Genomic DNA, 24,061 nt, shown 5'->3' on the forward strand with positions numbered 1-24,061 from the left:
TCAGGAGATCACAAGTCACGAATGATCACACACAAGTCAGTTGATTTTAATACTGTTAGTTTTTTGAAATGAGATCCAACAAGCTCATGGTAAGGTGTCCAAATAATTTTTGCCACATAGTGTATCATTACTATTGCTAAGGAGTTAATATGTGTGTCTACATTACTTCATGTATGTATACGTGTCTAACATACGTATCTATTCAGTTAATATTCATAAGCATGCACACACACACACAATACACAAACAATACACACACTCATACACAATACACACACATGCTTCCACATTCACATGTTTTTGCTGTATGTGTTATGTAGATAATATTTAGGTGATTTTATGTATTTTTGACATTTTATTGTTATTGAAGTAAACCTTTTTACAAGTTTAGGGGTTTTGTGTTTTACTTCACTGTATGGTGCATCATTAAACTGTTATACATTATTTATTCTATTTTGTATTAGATGAGATGGTTTGTCTCTGTATTTTTAAATGACAGCTAACGATAGTGATCCGACTCCTTTAACCCTTCTGTCGTGTTCGGGTCAAATCTGACCGATTTACAACTTAAAACACTCATAAATATTGTGTTTTACATCTGATTGCCTCAAGGCCTCATGATATCCTCCACAATATGCACTTGAACATAAAAAAATTCTTTCATTGAATTTTGAGTGTTTTAGTCAGCCTTGTGACACCTGTGGTGTTCCCGGTCAAAAGTGACCGCCATAGGAAATGAATGGGTATCCAGACTATATTTATCCATCAGACAGAAAACATCCCCATACACACCACCCAAACTCACTCACCCACCCACCCACCCACTCACCCACCCACTCATTCACTCACTCACTCACTCACTCACTCACACACACATTTCAGACTGAACAATGTCTTTTGCGTGTACACATCTCTTTCCCGCGCTTATGTGCCGATCCTCCCACGTGAACCAACTTCCGGATGAAACAATGTATCATATCTTGACCAGACTAAACAGGTGTCTGTTATGTGAACCCATCTCTTTCCCGCGCTTATGTGCCCATCCCCCACGTGAACCACACGTTAACCACACCTTCCAGACTAATCAATGTATCATCTTCACACAGACCCCATATACAGTGTATCACAAAAGTGAGTACACCCCTCACATTTCTGCAGATATTTAAGTATATCTTTTCATGGGACAACACTGACAAAATGACACTTTGACACAATGAAAAGTAGTCTGTGTGCAGCTTATATAACAGTGTAAATTTATTCTTCCCTCAAAATAACTCAATATACAGCCATTAATGTCTAAACCACCGGCAACAAAAGTGAGTACACCCCTTAGTGAAAGTTCCTGAAGTGTCAATATTTTGTGTGGCCACCATTATTTCCCAGAACTGCCTTAACTCTCCTAGGCATGGAGTTTACCAGAGCTTCACAGGTTGCCACTGGAATGCTTTTCCACTCCTCCATGACGACATCACGGAGCTGGCGGATATTCGAGACTTTGCGCTCCTCCACCTTCCGCTTGAGGATGCCCCAAAGATGTTCTATTGGGTTTAGGTCTGGAGACATGCTTGGCCAGTCCATCACCTTTACCCTCAGTCTCTTCAATAAAGCAGTGGTCGTCTTAGAGGTGTGTTTGGGGTCATTATCATGCTGGAACACTGCCCTGCGACCCAGTTTCCGGAGGGAGGGGATCATGCTCTGCTTCAGTATTTCACAGTACATATTGGAGTTCATGTGTCCCTCAATGAAATTTAACTCCCCAACACCTGCTGCACTCATGCAACCCCAGACCATGGCATTCCCACCACCATGCTTGACTGTAGGCATGACACACTTATCTTTGTACTCCTCACCTGATTGCCGCCACACATGCTTGAGACCATCTGAACCAAACAAATTAATCTTGGTCTCATCAGACCATAGGACATGGTTCCAGTAATCCATGTCCTTTGTTGACATGTCTTCAGCAAACTGTTTGCAGGCTTTCTTGTGTAGAGACTTCAGAAGAGGCTTCCTTCTGGGGTGACAGCCATGCAGACCAATTTGATGTAGTGTGCGGCGTATGGTCTGAGCACTGACAGGCTGACCCCCCACCTTTTCAATCTCTGCAGCAATGCTGACAGCACTCCTGCGCCTATCTTTCAAAGACAGCAGTTGGATGTAACGCTGAGCATGTGCACTCAGCTTCTTTGGACGACCAACGCGAGGTCTGTTCTGAGTGGACCCTGCTCTTTTAAAACGCTGGATGATCTTGGCCACTGTGCTGCAGCTCAGTTTCAGGGTGTTGGCAATCTTCTTGTAGCCTTGGCCATCTTCATGTAGCGCAACAATTCGTCTTTTAAGATCCTCAGAGAGTTCTTTGCCATGAGGTGCCATGTTGGAACTTTCAGTGACCAGTATGAGAGAGTGTGAGAGCTGTACTACTAAATTGAACACACCTGCTCCCTATGCACACCTGAGACCTAGTAACACTAACAAATCACATGACATTTTGGAGGGAAAATGACAAGCAGTGCTCAATTTGGACATTTAGGGGTGTAGTCTCTTAGGGGTGTACTCACTTTTGTTGCCGGTGGTTTAGACATTAATGGCTGTATATTGAGTTATTTTGAGGGAAGAATAAATTTACACTGTTATATAAGCTGCACACAGACTACTTTTCATTGTGTCAAAGTGTCATTTTGTCAGTGTTGTCCCATGAAAAGATATACTTAAATAGCTGCAGAAATGTGAGGGGTGTACTCACTTTTGTGATACACTGTATATAGATTGATGTTTGCCTTGCACTCATTTTACTCTGAGCACAATGAGTAGGCGACTGACCAAGCGGTTATCTGTGGAAGAGGTTCTGGTCCAGGTTTTTGGACATGATGAAGAGGGCACTGAAATTGAACCAGAGATAGAGGAGGATGTCTCGGAAGTGGAAGACAACACAGATTTAGATCCAAACTTTGAGGAGACTGACCAGTCAGATGGAGAGGGAGAGGCACCTGAAGAACAGGCACCTGAGGAGAGATTCCAGTCCAAGAGTGGACACTTGCTCTGGTCTTCATCCCCCCAGGACAGAGGAAGTAGAGCGAGAGTGGAAAACATCATAAAGATGACTCCAGGGCCAACACGGTATGCGACATCTCGTGTGGATGACATCAAGTCCAGCTTCCAACTCTTTTTACCAGAGTCCATTGAGGGAATTATACTGGAGATGACTAACCTGGAGGGGAAGCGTGTGTTTGGGGACACCTGGAGAGAAATCGACCTGGTAGACCTCCAAGCCTACTTCGGTCTGTTGATTTTAGCAGGAGTATATCGCTCAAACAATGAGGCTACAAAAAGTCTGTGGGATGCAGAGTCTGGCAGGCCTATATTCCGGGCAACTATGTCCTTACAACAGTTTCATGTCCTTTCAACAATTATTCGATTTGATAACAGAGATACACGACCCGTCCGCTGGCGAAATGACAAACATGTTCATTTTGTATTTTCACTGCAGTTATTTTATGTCTAATTCTATAAATTCATGTTAAACACTACTTTGAGACATTGATCACAGCTAAAGAATGTTGAATAAAAATTTGGTGGTGAAAAATGGTTTTTGTGCTAATTTAAGAGCAGTTAAAACAGACCGGTCAATTTTGACCGGGAACACTAAAGTAAGGGGCGGGAGGTGAACATGACAGAAGGGTTAAGTATTTTGTATAACATAAAATGTTGACTTCATCAAAAAGAATCGACTCCTTCAGCTTCTAACGGCTCATTGCTGAGTACTATCAGCTTAGTGAATCGACTTTTTCGAGTTTATTCCTGACGTTAGACTTAAAGAACCGTCGTGATGATGTTAGTGAATTAAACCTACATCTCTCTGATGGTCTGACCGATGAGCTGTCTATTCTAACATGCTGCTTAAGCCCAGCTAGCTCAGTCGGTAGAGCATGAGACTCTTAATCTCAGGGTCGTGGGTTTGAGCCCCATGTTGGGTGAGTATCTTCATTTAACATCTACTGAAACCACTTTGGACAGTCGGTCTCTGGTGACTTATCAGGTGGATATTTGTGCTGGATGTTTTTCAGTTACTTATTTCCACTAGTCTGTGGGACTACATGTTGTTGTTGTCTCATATCCTTTGATTAACAGGCAGGTTGTGCAATAAAAGACACTCGTCCCTGGGTGGGCTCAAACCACTAACCTTTCGGTTAACAGCCGAACGCGCTAACCGATTGCGCACAGAGACACACACACACTTTTTTTCATTGGACGGTACGCATGGGTCACATGACTTGGTAATGTTTACCTTAGGCCAGTGTTAATTTTGACAGCACATTTTGATTTAGTCTTAGTCATAGTCTTTTAACTAAAATGTCATTTAGTCATAAAGTCATAATTTAGTCATCTTAATTGTTTTAGTTTTAGTCGACTAATTATCATAAGAATATAGTCGACTAAATCTACAGTCGATTCAGTCGACTCAAATATAAAGGGTGTAAAATGTAAATGCTTTATCATCAGTTCCCTTGAATTATTTACACAAAATGAAACATTTTTAACCAGTTATGGAATATTATTAATGTTTGAAAGTACAATACACACAAAACAGATGTAACTTATTTCAAACATCTTTATTTACCTGACCTTGCTTATTGAGCATAACAATAACAAAATATTAATGACCAGAAGGCCTGCTCTGCCTGAAAAATATATGCATTGTTCATAACAAATTCCATATTACATTCTTTATAAAACTGGGTACTGCAAAAGCAGCTGTGACATTATGTTGCCATTATATTGCCAGCAGTGCCAGATGTTTCAGATTTGTTGTGTTTTTACCCGAGATCGTCGCCCCACATGGTGTACACATCATCTTGTTTTTCACGACGTGAAATGAGAAATGTGTCTATATATCGGCTCTCCACTTTCTCCTTGTTGACATTGTGGAGTTAACCTAGTTCCATAAGTAAAGACAGTTCACAGGCTAGTCTGGTCTTCCCGGGTTCAGATCAAATTTGTGCAAGTGTAGTCTTACCGCGGTACTGCAAAAGAGATTAGTACTGATTGGATGGCTACCCGGCTTGTCCCGCCCCTCCACATACGCTAAAGTAGTTCTGATTGGATCTCTTCCTAACTTGTCACTACCATCCACAAAACTAAATCACTTATTGGATGTCGTCCCTGCCAAACATTTTTGTCTTGTTTTTATTCGTCGACAAAAGTGTCAATTCATTTCGTCATAGTTTTTATCCTTTTATGTAGTTTCTATTTAGTTATAGTCTCGTTTTTGTCATGAAAAAAGGTCACGAAATTAACACTGATCCACATTGCATAAAGGCTTTCACAAAGCATGGACAAATTGAGACGCGTCCTGAAGCAGCTGAGGTAAACACTACAGACTCCTCTATACTACCTGATTACAGTTTTACCTCACTCACTTTTAATTACTTCATTTTCTTTATTCTTTCACACTATTGTAAATTGTTCCCCAGCAATTCAGGGTCAGACACCTAGTACATTGTGAAATTAAGGAAATACATCATTAAAGTATACTGTAAACATATGAACATTTATAACCAGAACATATAAATATTCCATTCAATATTTCATTATCTCCAAATGAATACTGTGTTTTTAATTCATCCTGATCATGGATGCTTCAGCATTTGGTGACTTTTATTCACACTCATCTTGTACACCGATCAGACATAACATTCTGTCCATTTTATCAGCTCCACTTACCATACAGAAGCACTCTGTAGTTCTACAATTACTGACTGTAGTCCATCTGTTTCTCTACATGCTTTGTTAGCCCCCTTTCACCCTGTTCTTCAATGGTCAGGACCCCCACAGGACCACCACAGAGCAGGTATTATTTAGGTGGTGGATCATTCTCAGCACTGCAGTGACACTGACATGGTGGTGGTGTGTTAGTGTGTGTTCTGCTGGTTCGAGTAGATCAGACACAGCAGCGCTGCTGGAGTTTTTAAATACCGTGTTCACTCACTGTCCACTCTAACAGACACTTCTACCTAGTTGGTTCACCTTGTAGATGTAAAGTCAGAGACGATCGCTCATCTATTGCTGCTGTTTGAGTCGATCATCTTCTAGACCTTCATCAGTGGTCACAGGACGCTGCCCATGGGGTGCTGTTGGCTGGATATTTCTGGTTGGTGGACAATTCTTAGTCCAGCAGTAACAGTGAGGTGTTTAAAAACCCACACTCCTGCAAGAACGGAAATAGCAAGTAAGTAAAATGTATTTATAAAGCTATAAAACTACTTCCACTGACCAAAGTACTGTCAACAGCTCATTTGAACTACTCTGTGTGTGTGTGTAGCTGAAACGGACTTTCATAATACACATCTAAGAGGCTTTGTGGGTTCACTAAGAGTTATTACCATTAAGCAAATGTAAAGCATATTTCTATATGAAGAGCATCTGTTTCCAGATAATATACACTGAGGTTTAAAGCATAATGGAAAGGGTTCAGTAATTGTGTAGTAGTTTAAGAGTACTAGCTCAGTCGGTAGATCATGAGACTCTTAATCTCAGGGTTGTGTGTTCGAGCCCCATGTTGGGCGACTATCTTCATTTAACGTCTACGGAAACCAAAAGGACGTTCTTCCACTTTGGAACAGCCAAACACGCTAACCGATTGCACCACAGAGACACGCGCACAGCTGTTTCATTGGATGGTACACACGGGTCACATGACTTGCTAACGTTAAAGTCAGGGTAATAAACAGTATAACACTCAGTGTTGCCACCTTACAGTATCTCACAAAAGTAAGTGCACCCTCACATTTCTGCAGACATTTTATTATATCTTTTAATGGGACAACACAATAGAAATGAGACTTGGATATAACTTAGTCAGTGTACAGCTTGTATAGCAGTATAGATTTTTTGTTGGTTATCCTGGGTCGGTTAATGATGCAAGGTTACTAAAGAACAGCCCTGAATATAAAGAGGGCTTATACCCACCTGCTCTTTACACTGCTAAAGAAGACTGCTCTTTATATGAGCTAAGATCTCTCAAAGCATTTCATCACTATTGCTGTGAGAGCGATGGGGCGGTAGTCATTCATACATGTGATGCTGGACTTCTTTGGGACTATAATAACATGAAAAATATAATTATTTGCATTAGCAGATAATTTACACAAGTGAAGACTGAGGAAATGTTTGGTCTGTTTCAGATCCACACGTACAGAGTAGTTAAAACCAGCTGTTGTGTTGTAAGTGCTGTAGGTTGTGATGTAGTTTTTCTGTTATTCCTCAGTGAAATTGATTGAAGTCTGGATTTCTCACTGTAAAGTTTTGCTTTGATCTTCACTGAAAGTGTGCAGACTCTCTAATGGTTTCTAAAGTCAGAAACTTATTTGCCCTTCAGTAAACGTTAACAAATCATCTGACCCGTGTGTACCATCCAATGAACTCTAATAGCTCTAACTAGAGTGTGTCTCTGTGGCGCAATCGGTTAGCGCGTTCGGCTGTTAACCGAAAGGTTGGTGGTTCGAGCCCACCCAGGGACGAGTGTCTTTTATTGCACAACCTGCCTGTTGATCAAACGGATATGAGACACAACAACAATGTGTGGTCCCACAGAATAGTGAAAATAAGTAACTGAAAAACATCCAGTAAACAACAATCCTGCAAGCACAAATATCCACTTGATAAGTCAGCGGAGACTGTCTGTCCATAGACGTCAAATGAAGATAGTCGCCCAACGTGGGGCTCGAACCCACGACCCTGAGATTAAGAGTCTCATGCTCTACCGACTGAGCTAGCCAGGCTTAAGCAACATGTCAGAACAGACAGCTCATCAGTCAGACCATCAGAGAGATGTAGGTTTAATTCACTAACATCACGACCAGATTAAGAACTAATTCACAGTTTACAAACAAACACAATTCAAAATAATCAACAGAAACAGACACAGAGTTAGGCTGCGTCCGAAATCGCATACTTACTGAGTACGTACTAGATTGGAGGAAGTATGTACTTTCAGTACAGAAGTGTGCAGTATGCACACAACACCCGTACGTACTACGTCCGCCATCTTACCAACATCAAGTGACCATAGTTACAGACCGCATGCTCATTTCGAGCTCCACTCGCCAAAACTTTGGGTATTTATCGTCTTTATTTGCGCCACTAACTGATTAATCTATAGTCATGTATCCCGACTCCACACTGAGACGGCAGAGAGTAGTAAATCACAGAAGAGAACTAAGAAAGTTATTGATTTTTTACCTCAGAAATAATGTAAGTACTGCTAACCTCTTTAGCAACAGTATACTACATTACCATGATTAGACTGATACAATGAAAATAAATGACAAAATGATAGATCTGACACATTAATAATTACAGTAGAATAATTTTTCGAAAATCGTCTGAGCGACATTGTGCACAAAATGAGTAGGGCTGTCAGAGGGCTCGTCAGGAGGATCATCACCCTACCAACTGGTGATGAACTAGAGTGTGTAGGAGCTGGATTTGCCCACTTGGCCGGATCCGAATGTTTTAGAGTGGCAGTTGGTGCTACTGATGGGTGCCACATTCGAATAAAACCCACATCTGCCAACGCACAGTGCTCCCTAAACAGGAAGCTGTTCCACTCAATTCAGCTTCAAGCCATCTGTGACCACCAGGGGAAGTTCAGAGACATTTTTGTTGGTTATCCTGGGTCGATTCATGATGCAAGGGTACTAAAGAACAGCCCTGTGTATAAAGAGGGCTAATACCCACCTGCAGGACGATACATTCTTGGGGATGGGGGTTATCCCTGCATTAATACACCCATCCGGCTCCTGACCCCCTATCGAGAGCCTGTGCAGAACCCTGTACAGGCTCGTTTTAACAGCAAACTGTCCAAGGCCAGGAATGTGGTGGAAAGGGCTTTTGGAATGATGAAGACAACATTGCGTTCCATTTTCCTTAAAGCCCTTGAGGTGAGCCCTGTCTTCGCCCCGGAGGTTGTTGCATGCTGTGAGGTGCTCCACAACCTCTGTATCACTCATGGAGACATCATTGAGCCAGAATTAACAGAGGTACATGTTGACCAACCAGAGCCTGTAATAAATGACATTACATCAGGTGAAGATGGAAGAAAGCACCTGGCTGCAGCTGTCTCAGCACCACAGCACAGCATATCAGCTCTTTATGAGCATGATTATGTTTAGAAAAATGTTTTGTTAATAGGTTCATGTTGTTTGTTTTTAAGTTTTGTTCTACAGTTCTTGATTGTCTCTTGACATTAATAGTTTATGCATTATTTAAAAGTAAAACTTGAATATTTTTTTAATTACAATTTCCAATTTTTACACTTTTTCTATTTTTAATTAAGGTTAAATGAAAAAGAAAATCCTTTATTTCCATTATTCCATTTATTCCATTATTGGGGTTTCCATGCTTCTCGAGGATGGTGAAGCTTCAGCAGCATCCTGGTCAGATGAGGAAATAAGGGTCTCTGGGCTAATTGATGGTCTCCCACCTGTTGTCTCATCCATATCTGCATACCATTTCCAGGATGCTGTTGTTGCTTCACCACCCTCTGTACTTACCCCAGTAGGTGGACACTTAAGTTCCTACAAGATTCATAAACACAGTACAAGGACCTTTACTTGTATTACAAATCTTTTCTAATATTTTTACTGAAGATTTTACCAACAAACGAAGCTTACTTTGTATTTTTGTATCTTCACATAAGTGGGAGTCACCTTCCCCTGCATTTGGTTCTCCAACACAAAGGCTCTACAATATAATGCACATAACAGTTATTAATATATATAGCATACACTGCTTCAAAAAAAGTCATTAAAAGTTTTTAATGCTTTAAAAGAGTTAGCAAAACTTGAATACTAAAACTTGTCTTTATACCACCCTTTGTAATTAATATTATGCATAAGATGTAACACAAATTTTGTTACGTCAAACAAACAGTTGCTTACTCAAACCCTTGAACCGCTGCATTCTGTTTTCCAGTGAAGAGGGCCTGGTTGACCACTCTCCACCGGATTTTTAGTGTCTTCATCAGACCCTGCAATATCAAACATTAGTTTTAACAGGGATTTCTAATGTGACTGTGTAGCAACATTACAACAATCATGAATATTTAGCCTCAACAACCCCAAAGCTAGATATGTTTACCTTCCTAAAGATAGTTTGGCCCATCACTAGCATTACAAATAAAATTAAATGAATCTATAGATAGATCATTTATTACAGCAGCTCAATATATATTAATGCAAAGTATTATAGTAAGCAAGTATTAAAGTATGCAAGTATTCAAATTTGCAAGTATTAAAATACAAAAGTATTAAGTACACATGTAATGTTGTACAACACTATGTAGTTAAATACATTGAATAAAGAGTAGTATATCGCTTTTATTGTCCTACCAGAATGACAACGTTTGAAGCCCAGGTCAATAGGACCTGCTAGTTAGAGAAGGCTCACTTGTTTGTTAAAGTCCAAAAGGGGGTGTGGCCAGTACGGGGATCGAACCCACGACCTTGGCGTTATTAGCACCACGCTCTAACCAACTGAGCTAACCGGCCGGTGTACAAGGGCAGGGCATATACCCACATACCCGATTCATTTACGACACTAACAGCCCTTCAGTTATGGAGCTGCCACACAGAAACGATGGAGAGCTTTACTGTTGTTGAGCAGAACAGATCTTCGTGATGACTGAGGTTCATGTATTTTTCTTTTAAGAATAAATAAAAGCTGATGCTTTTAACCTCATACTTTCCTAATACTTTTATTCTACATGGTCTAAATTTCTTTTAGTCTTCTGCCATGTGCACTGCAAGAATTCACTAAATTACACAGCAGTTCTCTTTTTATTTATTTATTTATTTTTGCCATTGACAAAATTGATTGTAAGCATTTATAAAGGTCATGCCACGTTCATTAGGTGAAATGAAGCCAGAATTAAAGATGGCAGAAGAACTGGTGGTATAGCTGGAGGTAAACATTAGTAAGTGATGTGACCCATGTGTACCGTCCAGTGAAACAGCTGTGTATGTGTCACTGTGGCGCAGTCGGTTAGCGTGTTTGGCTGTTAACCGAAAGGTTGGTGGTTCCAGCCCACCCATGGACGAGTGTCTTTTATTGCACAACCTGCCTGTTTATCAAACGGATATGAGACACAACAACAATGTGTAGTCCCACAGAATAGTGGAAATAAGTAACTGAAAACATCCAGTAAACAACAGTCCTACAAGCACAAATATCCACCTGATAAGTCACAATGTGGAAGAACGTCCTTTTGGTTTTAGTAGATGCTAAATGAAGACACTCGCCCAACGTGGGGCTCGAACCCACGAACCTGAGATTAAGAGTCTCATGCTCTACCGACTGAGCTAGCCAGGCTTAAACAGCAGGTCAGAACAGACAGCTTATCAGTCAGACCATCAGAGAGATGTAGGTTTAATTCACTAACATCACGACCAGATTAAGAACTAATTCACAGTTTACAAACAAACACAATTCAGAATAATCAACAGAAACAGAAACAGACTTACTGTCACTTTTAAACTACTACACAATTACTGAACCAGCTCCATTATGCTTTACACCTCAGTGTATATTATCTGGAAACAGATGCTCTTCATAGAGAAATATGCTTTACATTTGCTTAATGGTAATAAATCTTAGTGAAGTCTTAATGAACAATTAAAACATCAATTCAGGTTGTTTTTAGTTCAATTGGGAAAAAATATTAACAGTAGCTCAACTTCCTAAAACCCAGAATCTACAAATACAAATCCTACATTAATTCCACAAAGTTCACAAACTACATGATTTAATGAGTGAAAACTTGAGGTTTGGAGCCCCTCTGGTGTGCAGGCTGGTACTGTGTATCAGCACTACTTACTGTGTGCAGGACCCGAGTCGTATCTGGTCCAGTCACTGGTTGGTGGCATTAAGCTCAGTCAGGAACAAGAAATATATAGTTTATATAGTTCACACATATAAGAATCCACAAAACCTCTTAGATGTGTGTTATGAAAATCCGTTTCAGCTGCTTAAATGAGGTTAGTGTAGAATTATGTACAAAGATCTAAAGAGAGAATAATTGAACTGGCAGGTTAGCTCAGTTGGTTAGAGCGTGGTGCTAATAACACCAAGGTCGTGGGTTCGATCCCTGTATGGGCCACCTCTACTTTGGGACTTAAACTAACAAACAAGTGATCCTTCTCTAACTAGCAGGTCCTATTGACCTGGGCTTCAAACATTGTTTCTGACAAGTGTGAGATCTTTTTAATGCCCCTCTCATTCAAGTCAGAAACATGCCATTATTTTAATTTACCAAACTTAATGACCCTTCTGTAAATGGTTTAATGTGCACACTGCTGCTACTGGCTTGTTTTTCTTTTCTACAATGTAAGTTCATACCTTCAGGTTCATGTTATTTGAGATCTCTACATGGATTTCTTCCTCATGTACAGAAAGACGCAGTTCAGTTTGAGAAGCTCACAGCGGGAGAGCGAGTGCGTCTGCGCGTTCAAATGAATCAAATGAGTCGATTGTTTAATCCGGTTCTACCGACAGGAATAGACTCGAAAGAGTCGATTCACTAAGTTGATAGTACTCAGCAATGAGCCGTTAGAAGCTGAGGGAGTCGATTCTTTTTGATGAAGTCAAAATTTTATGTTATACAAAATAATTAAAAGAGTCGAATCACTATCGTTAGCTGTCATTTACAAATGAATCTCGTGTCAATACAGAGACAAACCATCTCATCTAATACAAAATAGAATAAATAATGTATAACAGTTTAATAATGCACCATACATACAGTGAAGCAAAACACAAAACCCCTAAACTTGTAAAAAGCTTCACTTAAATAATAAAATGTCAAAAAACAACAGTACAGTACAGTACAACAGAGCATCACAATTGCTTGTGCTAGTTTAGAGTCACCTTAAATGACATGTTAATTTCCATCCATTCATCCAGCTTTAATATCATAATAGCACTAGTAGTGTTATAGTGTTCCACATGTGACTGCTCCATCCCAAAATATAATCGCAAATCATTGTTTACAGCGCCATCTAACAGCCAACTTGCTCTTAAATGACTAATTATTCACTTTTGGGCTTAAGTAAGACCTCACTGTGTGGTTCCATGGTGTAATGGTTAGCACTCTGGACTTTGAATCCAGCGTTCCCAGTTCAAATCTCTGTAGAACCTGGCTTTATTTAGGTAAAAACACTGTTATCAATGCTGAGTAGAGAATAGTGTTCCACGTGTAACTGCTCTATGCCGAATTGTAACACCAAAAGGCAAATTATTGTTTACAGCGCAATCTACCGACCAACTGGGTCCTAAACTTAACTCAGTGCAATTTTCCAACAGTGGCATAGTTTGTTTTTTTGATACTTGGGTGGCAGTGTGTAACTAAATTTACTTTTATTTACTGCCTAAAACTTCTAAATTACCTCAGAATTGTATCAATCACGTAAGTTTAAAAACTTGTAAAAGTAAAGTCTGAAGTTGTGTGTGTGTGTATATTTCTTTTTTGCTTTATTTACTTAGCAAATGGTGAATCTTTACACCAATTAGTTTTGCAATGACACGGTTCCATGGTGTTATGGTTAGCACTCTGGAATCCAGCGGTTCGAGTTCAAATCTCAGTGGGATCTGAGATGTTAAAGTCTGAAGTTGTGTGTGTGTGTGTGTGTGTGTGTGTGTGTGTGTGTGTGTGTGTGTGTGTGTGTGTGTGTGTGTGTGTGTGTGTGTGTGTGTGTGTGTGTGTGTGTGTGTGTGTGTGTGTGTGTTTTTCTTTTTGGCTTTATTTACTCAGCAAATGGCAAGTTTCATTTTCAGTGTGAGTTCCAAGGTTTAGAAACTTTAGCAGTTTTAGGATGGTAGCGTTCAGTGCATGTGCAAGTACAACAGAGCGCTTGTGGGGTGTAGACCACGATTACTTGTGTTAGTTGTGTCGACCAAGCAGATCACCATTCAGGAAGGTATATCAGTGCCAAAATACGAGCCAGTTTGTTCAGTAAAACTTTATAAGCCAACAGCAGCGAATAAACTTAAGAGTCACCTTAGATTACATGTTAACTTCCATCTATCCATCCAGCTTAAATACCATAAACACTATGTACAAAACATGTGGAGCTATTCTTACTACAGTAAAACACACTGAACTGACTTTTAAAGAGATCGTTCCCGTCTAGTGGTGCTAGATAAATTATAGCTTGTTGCTTGGGTACAGATTTGTGACTTTATTATTAAATTGTTGTTGTTGTGTTTGTTGTTATTTTTTAACTGTTCATGTTTTAAAGTGTAAAACCATAAACAGCACCATCTATAAATAAATGAATCACCTTGTTCTTCCCATTGAGATTTTTGTTTACGTGAACAATGTCTGAAATTTTACGAGCTTGATTAGTTTGTAATATGTGTTAAGATGATGAATGAACCTAAACACTTGCTTAAGAAAATACAGCATTAAAGCATAATCTCATTAAAATAGGCTACAATTTAACACTATAATACAATTTATTAATGTCTGAATTATATTAACTAATTATGATTTAATAACTGTGATTAAACAAAAATATAAAATACATCTAACATACATCTTAAACTGCTTTTCTTTACATGTTAAATTCCTCCTCTGTTGAATAAATCACGGCCTCTCAAACCCGGATAGCTGAAGATTTACCAAGGAGCTGCTACACTACCTGCTGTAATGATTCCCAAGCTGAGGACACTGTTTGGGAAAGTGTAAATCAAAGCAATAAAAAGCTCTAAAACAAACATCTACTGCTTGGATAAGAGACGCTGCTCTACAGGACTGTAATAAACTGAGAAAATGTTCACGTCCAAGCTCTAATACCAACAGGAAGAGCTTCCTCTGTTCCTACTGCTGCAAATACTCAACCATGTTGGATCCAGACTGTTATAACATAAACATTTCATTCTCATGTTTTCTTTCCTCGTTTCTTGGTGTCCAGAAGACACTTCAGAACAGCAGGAGTTGGAGCTTCATCTCTGTAACCAGACTTAGTTCTAGAACTCTTTCATTTCTGCAGGTTTTGTAGATAAAGAGTTCTTCTGCTCTCAGAGGTCGTCTTTTCAGCTCACTGTGCACAACAACATCTACTTCAACTGGACAATCACAAAATGTTCAGTCTAATGACTTGAACCTTGTAGAAACTCTAGAAATGTAAAACTGTAATATGGGTGAACAAATCGAACACTTTTTGTAATAACATTTATCCACTGCAGACCCTTTAAGTGATATTTTGTTGTAGATTGCTCCAGTGTGGAATGAAAAAGAAGGATGGTGATGCTGGAAGACACTGGGTGAAGAATTCCTCGTTACTCTCATAACTCACATCATCCTCATCCTCATCCTGAACATCTTTTACTTCCTGCAGCTTCTCCTGCAACTGAATCCTAACAAAACGTAACATAAACTTTAATATGAAATCAACCACTCGTAGTCACCATGTACTGACAGTGTTTACAGTGTACTTTGTAGTGGTTGTTGTGTTAGAAAACATTGCAGAATTTCTTCTTAGCAAAGAAACCCTTTTATACCCTGGTTATTTATTATATTTATATAAGGATTATAATTTTAGTAATAATCCTTATTTAATCTGTTTGATTTGGTATTTTATTAGACTTTAAAAACTGGTCTATACAGAATTGAATAAACACTTTATATAAGTTTACCATCCCATTACTTCATAATCATACAGTAAAATACTTAAACGCGTCAAAAATATGATGAATTCATATGATAGTTTGATTTGCTTATTTTATTGAGTTTTAAATGTTTACATTTGCATCATTTTGCCATCTCATATTATTAAATCATCAAGGTAAAAACAGAAGATGTGGTATTATGAGTAAGTAGGACAGTTATTCAAATATAGTGGATTTAACTGAAAGCAGGTTTCTTCATTTTTAATACCAAAGAAGGTCTGAATTTGGAACATGTAGATTGTTCTACATTTAGACTAGAACAGACTTTATTTCTGGTACATCTGTGTGCATCAGGACTCGATACGTTTATTAAACTGTAAAACTTCTTTCTGTTTTAATCTCTGTACTAACAGTCAGAGCATCGTACCGTAAAACAGGGTTTAAATGCGCACTAAAACTTTTAGTGTAGACAATAGGCTTGTTCGAGATGAACTGCGCCTCGCCTTGGTGGTCAGCGAGAGCTGCCGGTTGCAGTTGGGGGAGGAGGTTAAAAGAAAGCCGTCAAGTCGGACAGTCGCCACCTTCAACAAACGTGAGCTATGGCGGATCTCGCGGCGTTTGCGTTCTTCGCGGCTGATAAACTGGATGCAATAGAAATCCCTTTGCTTTTGCGTGAAATCGAATATGATGAACAACGAAGGTGAAACAGTGTTTATTTAATCATCTATAGGCTAAACTAAACATTCTTGATCACTGAGCAGATTAAGCCCAGCGTTTGTTTTCCAAATCCACAGTGGTGACTATAAATGACCACAAAGTGTCAAACTAATTTTCTGTAAATACATATAGTTTTACTCATCATTCATTTATCTTGTAGATTGGTGAAAAAGAAAAGTTCTAACAAACATGTTATCAAACACATATTTATGTAAATGAATAGATTTAAATATTTGTCTACAACAATTTACATGAATAGACCTAAACTAAGTAGCCTATTTTTCAAGACTATTGAAACATTTCACATGAAAACGTGTGAATACATAATTCCAAATATACGGTTTGTTCAAGGTAGAATTAGTGAATATGATAAACAATGTACGTAAAAGTGTTCTAGAAATAATTAGATGGAAATTATAAAGTGCACTCAATCAGACCTTAATCATTATGGTTGTGTATATGGTAAATAGACTGCAATTATATTGTGTCAAAGTCCAAACTGTCTACATAATTATTTTGTCTACGTAAGGACTTCACATTTACCCTTCTTTAGGCTTGTTCCAAAAATACAACATTTTGTAGAGGATGTTGTCCCCCTCTATAGTCTCTCAGAATTTAAAATTAATTTCAGACTCACCAAAGGACAAGTGGAGGTACGTAGAGTATGTGGAAGCCACATAATCATCCAGATGGTTTTAATGTTATCATGATAACCGTCTTTTCTCTCACTTACTATTTAGGATCTTATAAACACCCTTGGCCCTGTCTATATGAATCCACAGCAAACAAAATTGCCACTGACAAAGAGTGTCCTAGCCTGTCTATGGACACTGTCGAACCAGGAGTCATATAGGGGTATTTCAGACCGATTCAATATCACAAAATCCACTCTTGCCAAACATCTCCATGAGTTTTGTACTCTGGTAAATACACACATGGCACAGCACATTTCCTGGCCTTTAGGACAAACCCTGCACAAATCTTTGTTAGGCTTTCAAGCAGCTGGATTTCCAAACACTATTTGTGCAGTAGATGGATGCCACATTCATATTCAGAAGCCACACTGTGAAAACCCCCTGGCATATTTTAACAGGAAACAGTTCTATTCTATCATTCTCACTGGATTTTGTGACAGTCGCCGGCGGTTCACCCACATCAGCGTGGGTCATCCTGGTAGCTGGCATGATGCCAGAGCCTTTCGCCTCACAGAGGTTGCTCATCTTTTGGAAGAAGATCCCCTGTCCCTGGTCCCACACGGGATGTATATAATTGGGGATTCGGCCTACCCTCTGTTGCCCCAACTGATGAGGCCTTACAGAGACAATGGGCACTTGACAGCTAGGCAGAAGCGCTTTAATAGAAAACTAAACACTGCCCGCGTGGTCATTGAGCATGCTTTTGGCATTCTAAAGGCAAAGTTTAGGAGACTCCAATGCCTGCACATGAAAAATGTCCAATCCATCAGCTCAGCAGTGTCAGCTTGTTGCATTTTACACAATGTTTGCTTGGAGCCAGGAGACCAAGGTGATGATGTGCAGGATGAAGAGGATGATGAACAGCATCCACTTCAACCTCACAACCAAGATGCAGTTCATTATAGAGACATGATTTGTTCACATATCTAAATATTCATCACCATATTCTTTTTCATTTATCCCACGTTTTTTTTTTTTTTTTTTTTGTGAGCTGGTGGGAATTATACCACAGGGTGATGTGAAGCACTTTTTATCCACCATAAAATGTAGCATAGATGTTACACACTTCTATTATGGCTAGACTAATAGACATTTAGGTCATTCAATTTTTAAGTGCCTCTCCATCATCAAGACTCCTGCTGTGCCTCCACGTGGCAGCTCATGGAAACTGGGTGACTAGCACCTAGGCTAATTCAGCAGTGGATCTCGGAGTACCAGTGGTCCCCAGAGGTGCAGTCACATTAATTTGGATTGTGACCAGCCAACCACTGCCCTGTTGTGGGGACAAAGATTTGTGGTGAATATTTAAATGCAGTGCATTATTTAAGAGGAAAAAAAAGAAAAGTGCACAGTTAGTCTGCAAAATACTTTATTGTGTTGAAGCATTGCTTTCCAGTAGCTTGACAATAGTTTCTTGTTGTCTTGAAATATCTTTTAATTGTTCAACAATTTGTCCAAGGCACGTTAAAAAATTTTTTTCAAAGCCTCTTCTCCTCCTCTCTTTCAGCCTCCTCCACCTTTCCAGGTCTGGCCGCACCAGGGACTCCAATGCAACAGTCCTTCTTTCTGCATGGGCCTCATAGGTCTCATAAAAAGAAGGTTGACTGGTTGACCTTCTCCTGCTTGTTGCCTGGTTCTCTGTGCTAGTCGAAGGACCAGGCTGCTCCTCACTGACAGGACTGTTAGGTTGTGCATGAGAGGGGCACGGTTGCGCCCTTTCAGTGGATAAGGGCAGGTTGGACGAGGTCTTGTCTGGGAATAAACTTGTTGAGTAGAGAGTGCCTGGTGGTGCACTACCTACCCCTGATGTCCCAAACAGGTCTTCCATTTGCTGTAAAAAAAATAAATAAATAAATAAAATTAAATAATTCATCATTTTTATCCACTAATATTATACTTATATTATTATTTTATACTTATTATTACTTAGATTAGATTTAAATGTATATCAGGACATAAGGTTTGGACACAACAAGGAATGTGAAATGTTAGTAGTAAAATAAGTGTCTAAGACTTGTAAAATTCATCATATACTTACTGTGTAATATTCCCAGGTGACTTTTGCCTCACCAGTTGCCCGACGTCGGTCTTTGGCCCTCTTGTATGTGGTAAGCATGTTTCCCAGCTTTTTTCGTATTTTTTCAGCTGACAAATTGTAACCTTTTAGTTGAAATTCTTGGTGTAGTTTTTTGTAAAAGGCCGTCTTATTGCGGAAATACAGCTGTTGATAAGTTCTTGTAAGGTCCAGCAGTAGAAGTGTGGTCCTGTGTGTCAGTTCTATGAAACATAATTGTCACGTATTTTCATGAAAACATTTTTTTTTTTTTAATATAATTATTTTAATCAAATAGTGTACCCTGTTGTGACTCTTGGCTTCCCAACAGGTTGGATGGTGATAACAGCTGCTCTGACCCTAGTCTGGCTGGAGGTGATGGCTGGTAGGTGTCTCTTATTGGAGTGGACAACTGGGTGAAGGTAGCTGGGGATTTGACCACAACTGTGGGTGTAAGGGAGGGAGGGGGCCTGGTTGCAGGAGTGGAGGACTGGGTGAAGGTAGCTGGGGATTTAAACACAACTGTGGGTGTAAGGGAGGGAGGGGGCCTGGTTGCAGGAGTGGAGGACTGGGTGAAGGTAGCTGGGGATTTAAACACAACTGTGGGTGTAAGGGAGGGAGGGGGCCTGGTTGCAGGAGTGGAGGACTGGGTGATGGTAAGTGGGGATTTGACCACAACTGTGGGTGTAAGGGAGGGAGGGGGCCTGGTTGCAGGAGTGGAGGACTGGGTGAAGGTAGCTGGGGATTTGACCACAACTGTGGGTGTAAGGGAGGGAGGGGGCCTGGTTGCAGGAGTGGAGGACTGGGTGAAGGTAGCTGGGGATTTAAACACAACTGTGGGTGTAAGGGAGGGAGTGGGCCTGGTTGCAGGAGTGGAGGACTGGGTGATGGTAAGTGGGGATTTGACCACAACTGTGGGTGTAAGGGAGGGAGGGGGCCTGGTTGCAGGAGTGGAGGACTGGGTGAAGGTAGCTGGGGATTTAAACACAACTGTGGGTGTAAGGGAGGGAGGGGGCCTGGTTGCAGGAGTGGAGCTCTGGGTGAAGGATGAATCAACAGTAGAGGCTGCAGAGACAGTCAACAAGACCACTTTATAAAAATACTACAAAGAAAAAGCATTCAAAAACTGTGATGTGATTGTTTAGTATAAATAAAGAGTGTACCTGGTTCATAGCTTTTTGTATTCCCTGCAGTTCTTATTTGAGTCATTGTGTTAGCTAAATACTCTTTATCTGCAAAAGTATATCAAAGTAAATAAAGTATTCCTAAAACCATTACAATGGTATCATGCATTTTTTGTTTACTCACCATGTTTCAGCCTTTCTGCAACAGTTTTTGGTACACATAGGGTGATATTCCCTTGGCTGTCCTTTAAATTGATAAGTACATTGTCCATGATGTGACATTATAGCACATGTAACATGAAACAGTGGCCTTATATACCAAAAGGATTAATGGATAAATAGTGCACACCTGTTTCAAAGGTGTAGATCGTTATTCCAATTAATTTGTATTGGTGCCAAATTGCCTCTCAAAACACATCTTTCCATTAAGTATTAATTGCTTTAGTGAGTGGTCTTTAGCCTACACAAAATGAACACATTTCAATTAGCGGTAAATGCCATTGTGCAGCCGTGTTGTGTATAGACTGCAGTTTAAAAAAAGTGAATATATTTATAAATTAACCGCATTAGTGATGAAATTAGTTTGATAATTGCTGGGATAAAAAACTAACCTTTTATGACTAAACACAACATGCAACAGGGAAATATTGGATGTTACCATGGCATGCGAAAGTTTAGGCACCCCTGGTCGAAATTACTGTTACTGTAAACAGTTAAGCAAGTTGAAGATGAAATGATCTCCAAAAGGCATAAAGTTAAAGATGAAACACACTTTTCAACATTTTAAGCAATTTCAGTGTATTATTATTTTTTTTTTTTTTTTTTTTTTTTGTATTATTTTTTTATTTTATTTTACTATTTTAGAGTGGAAAAAGGAAAGGAGTATGTTGCAAAAGTATGGGAACCCTAGGAGGTTTGAGCATAACTTTAATCAAGGTCTCAGACCTTAATTAGCCTGTTAGGGTTATGGCTTGTTCACAACTGAAAAAAACTGTTTGAAATGTAATTATGAAATGGCAGTTTCTGAATAATCCAGTTTTACCATGGCCCTCACAGTCCCCTGATCCGAACATCATTAAAAATCTGTAGATGGATCTCAAAAGAGCAGTGCATGCAAAATGGCCCAGGAACATCACAGAACTGGAAGACTTTTGCAAGGAAGAATTGGTGAAAACCCCTTAAACAAGAATTAAAAGACTCTGCTGTGATACTTGCCAAAGGGGGTGCTACTAGGTACTAACCATGCAGGGTACCCAAACTTTTGGTTTATATAGATAATTTAGATAATTTTATCTTCAACTTGCTTAACTGTTCACAGTAACAGTAATTGTGCCCACATACTCGCATGCCACTGTATTTTATAGATGCATTGTTAAACGGTATACTTCAGTATGCTCACCGATGTGCCCAGTATGAATCACTAATGAATAATGTGGTTAATATGTACATTTGTACAATTGTGTGTGTTTGTGCTTCTTCAAGCACTGACAAATCAGTTATTTAGGCATTGATGGTGAATAGTGGCTGTGGTTTATTGAAGATGAATCTCTTAACACAATCATCTTCTGAACAAGATTGTTTTGTTCTTCCAGAACAGGTTTTTGTAAAGAAACATGACACCATGCTCATCCACACAGCTTTATTTATGTAGCATATTTTAAAATGTTTACAAAGTTTACAGAGAAGAATGAAAAATAAATTTATAGTGTAATAGTGATAGTGGTATTAAAACATTTAAGATATAAAATATTAAAGAAATTCAGATTGCATTATATTAATACAATTAGAAGACAAGGACCATCAGAAGTTCTAGAAAAACATCAAGATAAAAAGATCTGTTACATATCAGGTAGCCTACTAGAGTCTTTGCATGATATGGAATGATAATTATAAAATATGTTGCAATTTGTACGAAAATAAACTGTCATGCTACTAGAAAGCATGATAGTATTTCGCACATATCGGGTCTTTAAGACAAATAAACTGAGATTTACATTTTAGAATGAAATGAAACAACCGCCAGAGGATTCAGCGGAGCTTCTAGCCAATGAGGATTAAGCTTTGTCGTCATCAAGCCGTGTCTCAGGCAGCGCAGCCCGTGGAGAGCAACTGCAGGGACTGGTTCCGCCGCCTGCAGCCGCCCCGCTCTCGCGAGATTATAACTAGTCTGTCATTGTGACGCGCCGGTGGCGCCGACGCAAGTCGGACAAAAAAAACTTACCGGCATGCACCGTACCGAGCCAGGCGGCGATCGGTCTGCGCAGCGCCGGGTTAAGTCGAACAAGCCTAGTGCCAAAAGTCGTCGACCAATCAGAATGTGTTTTCGGCTTCGACCAATGAGCTCCAGCTTCCCCTGCATTTTCATTGGTCGAAGAGAGTGAACCGTTGTGAAGACAAATGGACAATCAACGACCTCAGGTAAGATTAATAATTATTTCATTTTAGACTATTTTTTAATTAAAAAAAAAGTGTTAAAGAGAATGTAAGGTTAACTTTGTGTCATTATGTGAATATAAACTAAAGCGGTACCCCTAACTTGATAAAATAGCTTTTGTGTATTGTACATGTTAATTAATAAAGTAAAGCCTTTATACAGTAAAGTTCATGTGCTCACGTGTTTAGTGCCACAGCACAAAAATGGACTATTTTAGTAAATCAAAGTGGGTAGATCTGGAAGCTATAGCCACCTAAATGATATGATGAACTATCTCTAACACCATAGTGAACATTATGTTCACTTTCCCAACCAAGACTAGAATATCAAACATGACACATTAAATAATTTAACCGCAACTCTTTAAAATAAAATGTTTTACAATTGAATGTTTTGCTGTTTTTTTATTATTACAGCAATTTGATAGTTTTTGATACCTTACAGTATGTCAGGCTTTTGCTTTCTTTACTATTATATAAAGTGTAAACATTGCATATTTACCATGCATAATGTAATGTTTTAAATGTAGGTTTCTGAATAATTTGCAGTGTTCAAGAAAAAGCCACATACAATGACAGCGTTCCCCTCCCCCCACCAGAATCCAGCAAGGAAGCAAGTAGTGTTAGAACACCAAGCAGTAAGGTAAAAACATATCTGCAATATCAACAATATCATAGCACCAACCAGTCTGCATTTAATATGGTGCACTTATTGTGTATTGATATTGTTAACACTAATGTTTTATTTAGGCTTAATGTTCAGTGTGTCAAAAATATTTTCTATTGGATTGTATAGAAATTCATGCCAGCTAGTGTGGAGAAAGATAACAATGTATTTGATATTATCTTCATTTTTATTACTCCTATAATTAAATTATAAGGACAATACTATCATATTAGGACACCGTTATAATTATTGAGTTAATGCATTAAATATGGACCTTAATTCCAATTCTGCTTCGTTCACCTGCTATAATAACACCAGCGTGTGTGTGTTTAAGCTGTTGTAAAAATATGATTGACTACACTTCTGTAAATACATTTGCAGAGTGGTATGTACATGTATATAACAAGAAACATTGTAATCTATACAAAGGTCAATGCTTATTTTGCTTTTTGATGTTTCTTTCTGAACAGGCTAATGCAGACTTTACCACCTATGGTTAAGACAGCTGGTTCGCCCTCTCTTTGTCCAAGAACATTCTTTCAATGGCTCACAGGACAGGAACACATCCAGACCAGTTCGTCTGTGGATATTTGTGCCCATTCAATAAATTAGTAAAACAAACTGTGTACTGTTATTTATTTATATATAATATCTATGAGAATAGAGTCAGTACAAGTCAGAGTCAGTACAAAAGTTACATTTGCCACAT

General features: G+C 39.2%; 2 protein-coding genes, 1 long non-coding RNA gene and 3 other non-coding genes across 6 annotated transcripts in view; 3 read left to right on the top strand and 3 right to left on the bottom strand.

Annotated features, from left to right (window-relative positions):
- LOC134326272 (zinc finger protein 658B-like) overlaps window positions 1-24,061 on the bottom strand; it is a gene marked incomplete at its 5' end in the record, with an annotated part of 279,656 nt that overhangs the window by 69,056 nt on the left and 186,539 nt on the right. The gene's annotated exons all lie outside the window — the stretch shown is intronic.
- The window catches only part of LOC134327033 (zinc finger protein 850-like), a 120,010-nt gene that overhangs the window by 66,186 nt on the left and 29,763 nt on the right, over window positions 1-24,061 (top strand). The window lies entirely within an intron of this gene.
- Window positions 7,444-7,517, top strand: trnan-guu (transfer RNA asparagine (anticodon GUU)). The gene has a single exon. It is a non-coding gene; the product is annotated as a tRNA-Asn (tRNA).
- Window positions 7,706-7,778, bottom strand: trnak-cuu (transfer RNA lysine (anticodon CUU)). The gene has a single exon. It is a non-coding gene; the product is annotated as a tRNA-Lys (tRNA).
- Window positions 10,474-10,547, bottom strand: trnai-aau (transfer RNA isoleucine (anticodon AAU)). Its single transcript has one exon. It is a non-coding gene; the product is annotated as a tRNA-Ile (tRNA).
- LOC134326830 (uncharacterized) lies at window positions 22,570-23,908 on the top strand. The gene is made up of 3 exons (XR_010014589.1): window positions 22,570-22,670; window positions 23,235-23,328; window positions 23,823-23,908. It is a non-coding gene; the product is annotated as an uncharacterized LOC134326830 (long non-coding RNA).

The sequence above is a fragment of the Trichomycterus rosablanca genome, chromosome 14, assembly GCF_030014385.1.
Source record: "Trichomycterus rosablanca isolate fTriRos1 chromosome 14, fTriRos1.hap1, whole genome shotgun sequence".
NCBI lineage: Eukaryota > Metazoa > Chordata > Actinopteri > Siluriformes > Trichomycteridae > Trichomycterus > Trichomycterus rosablanca.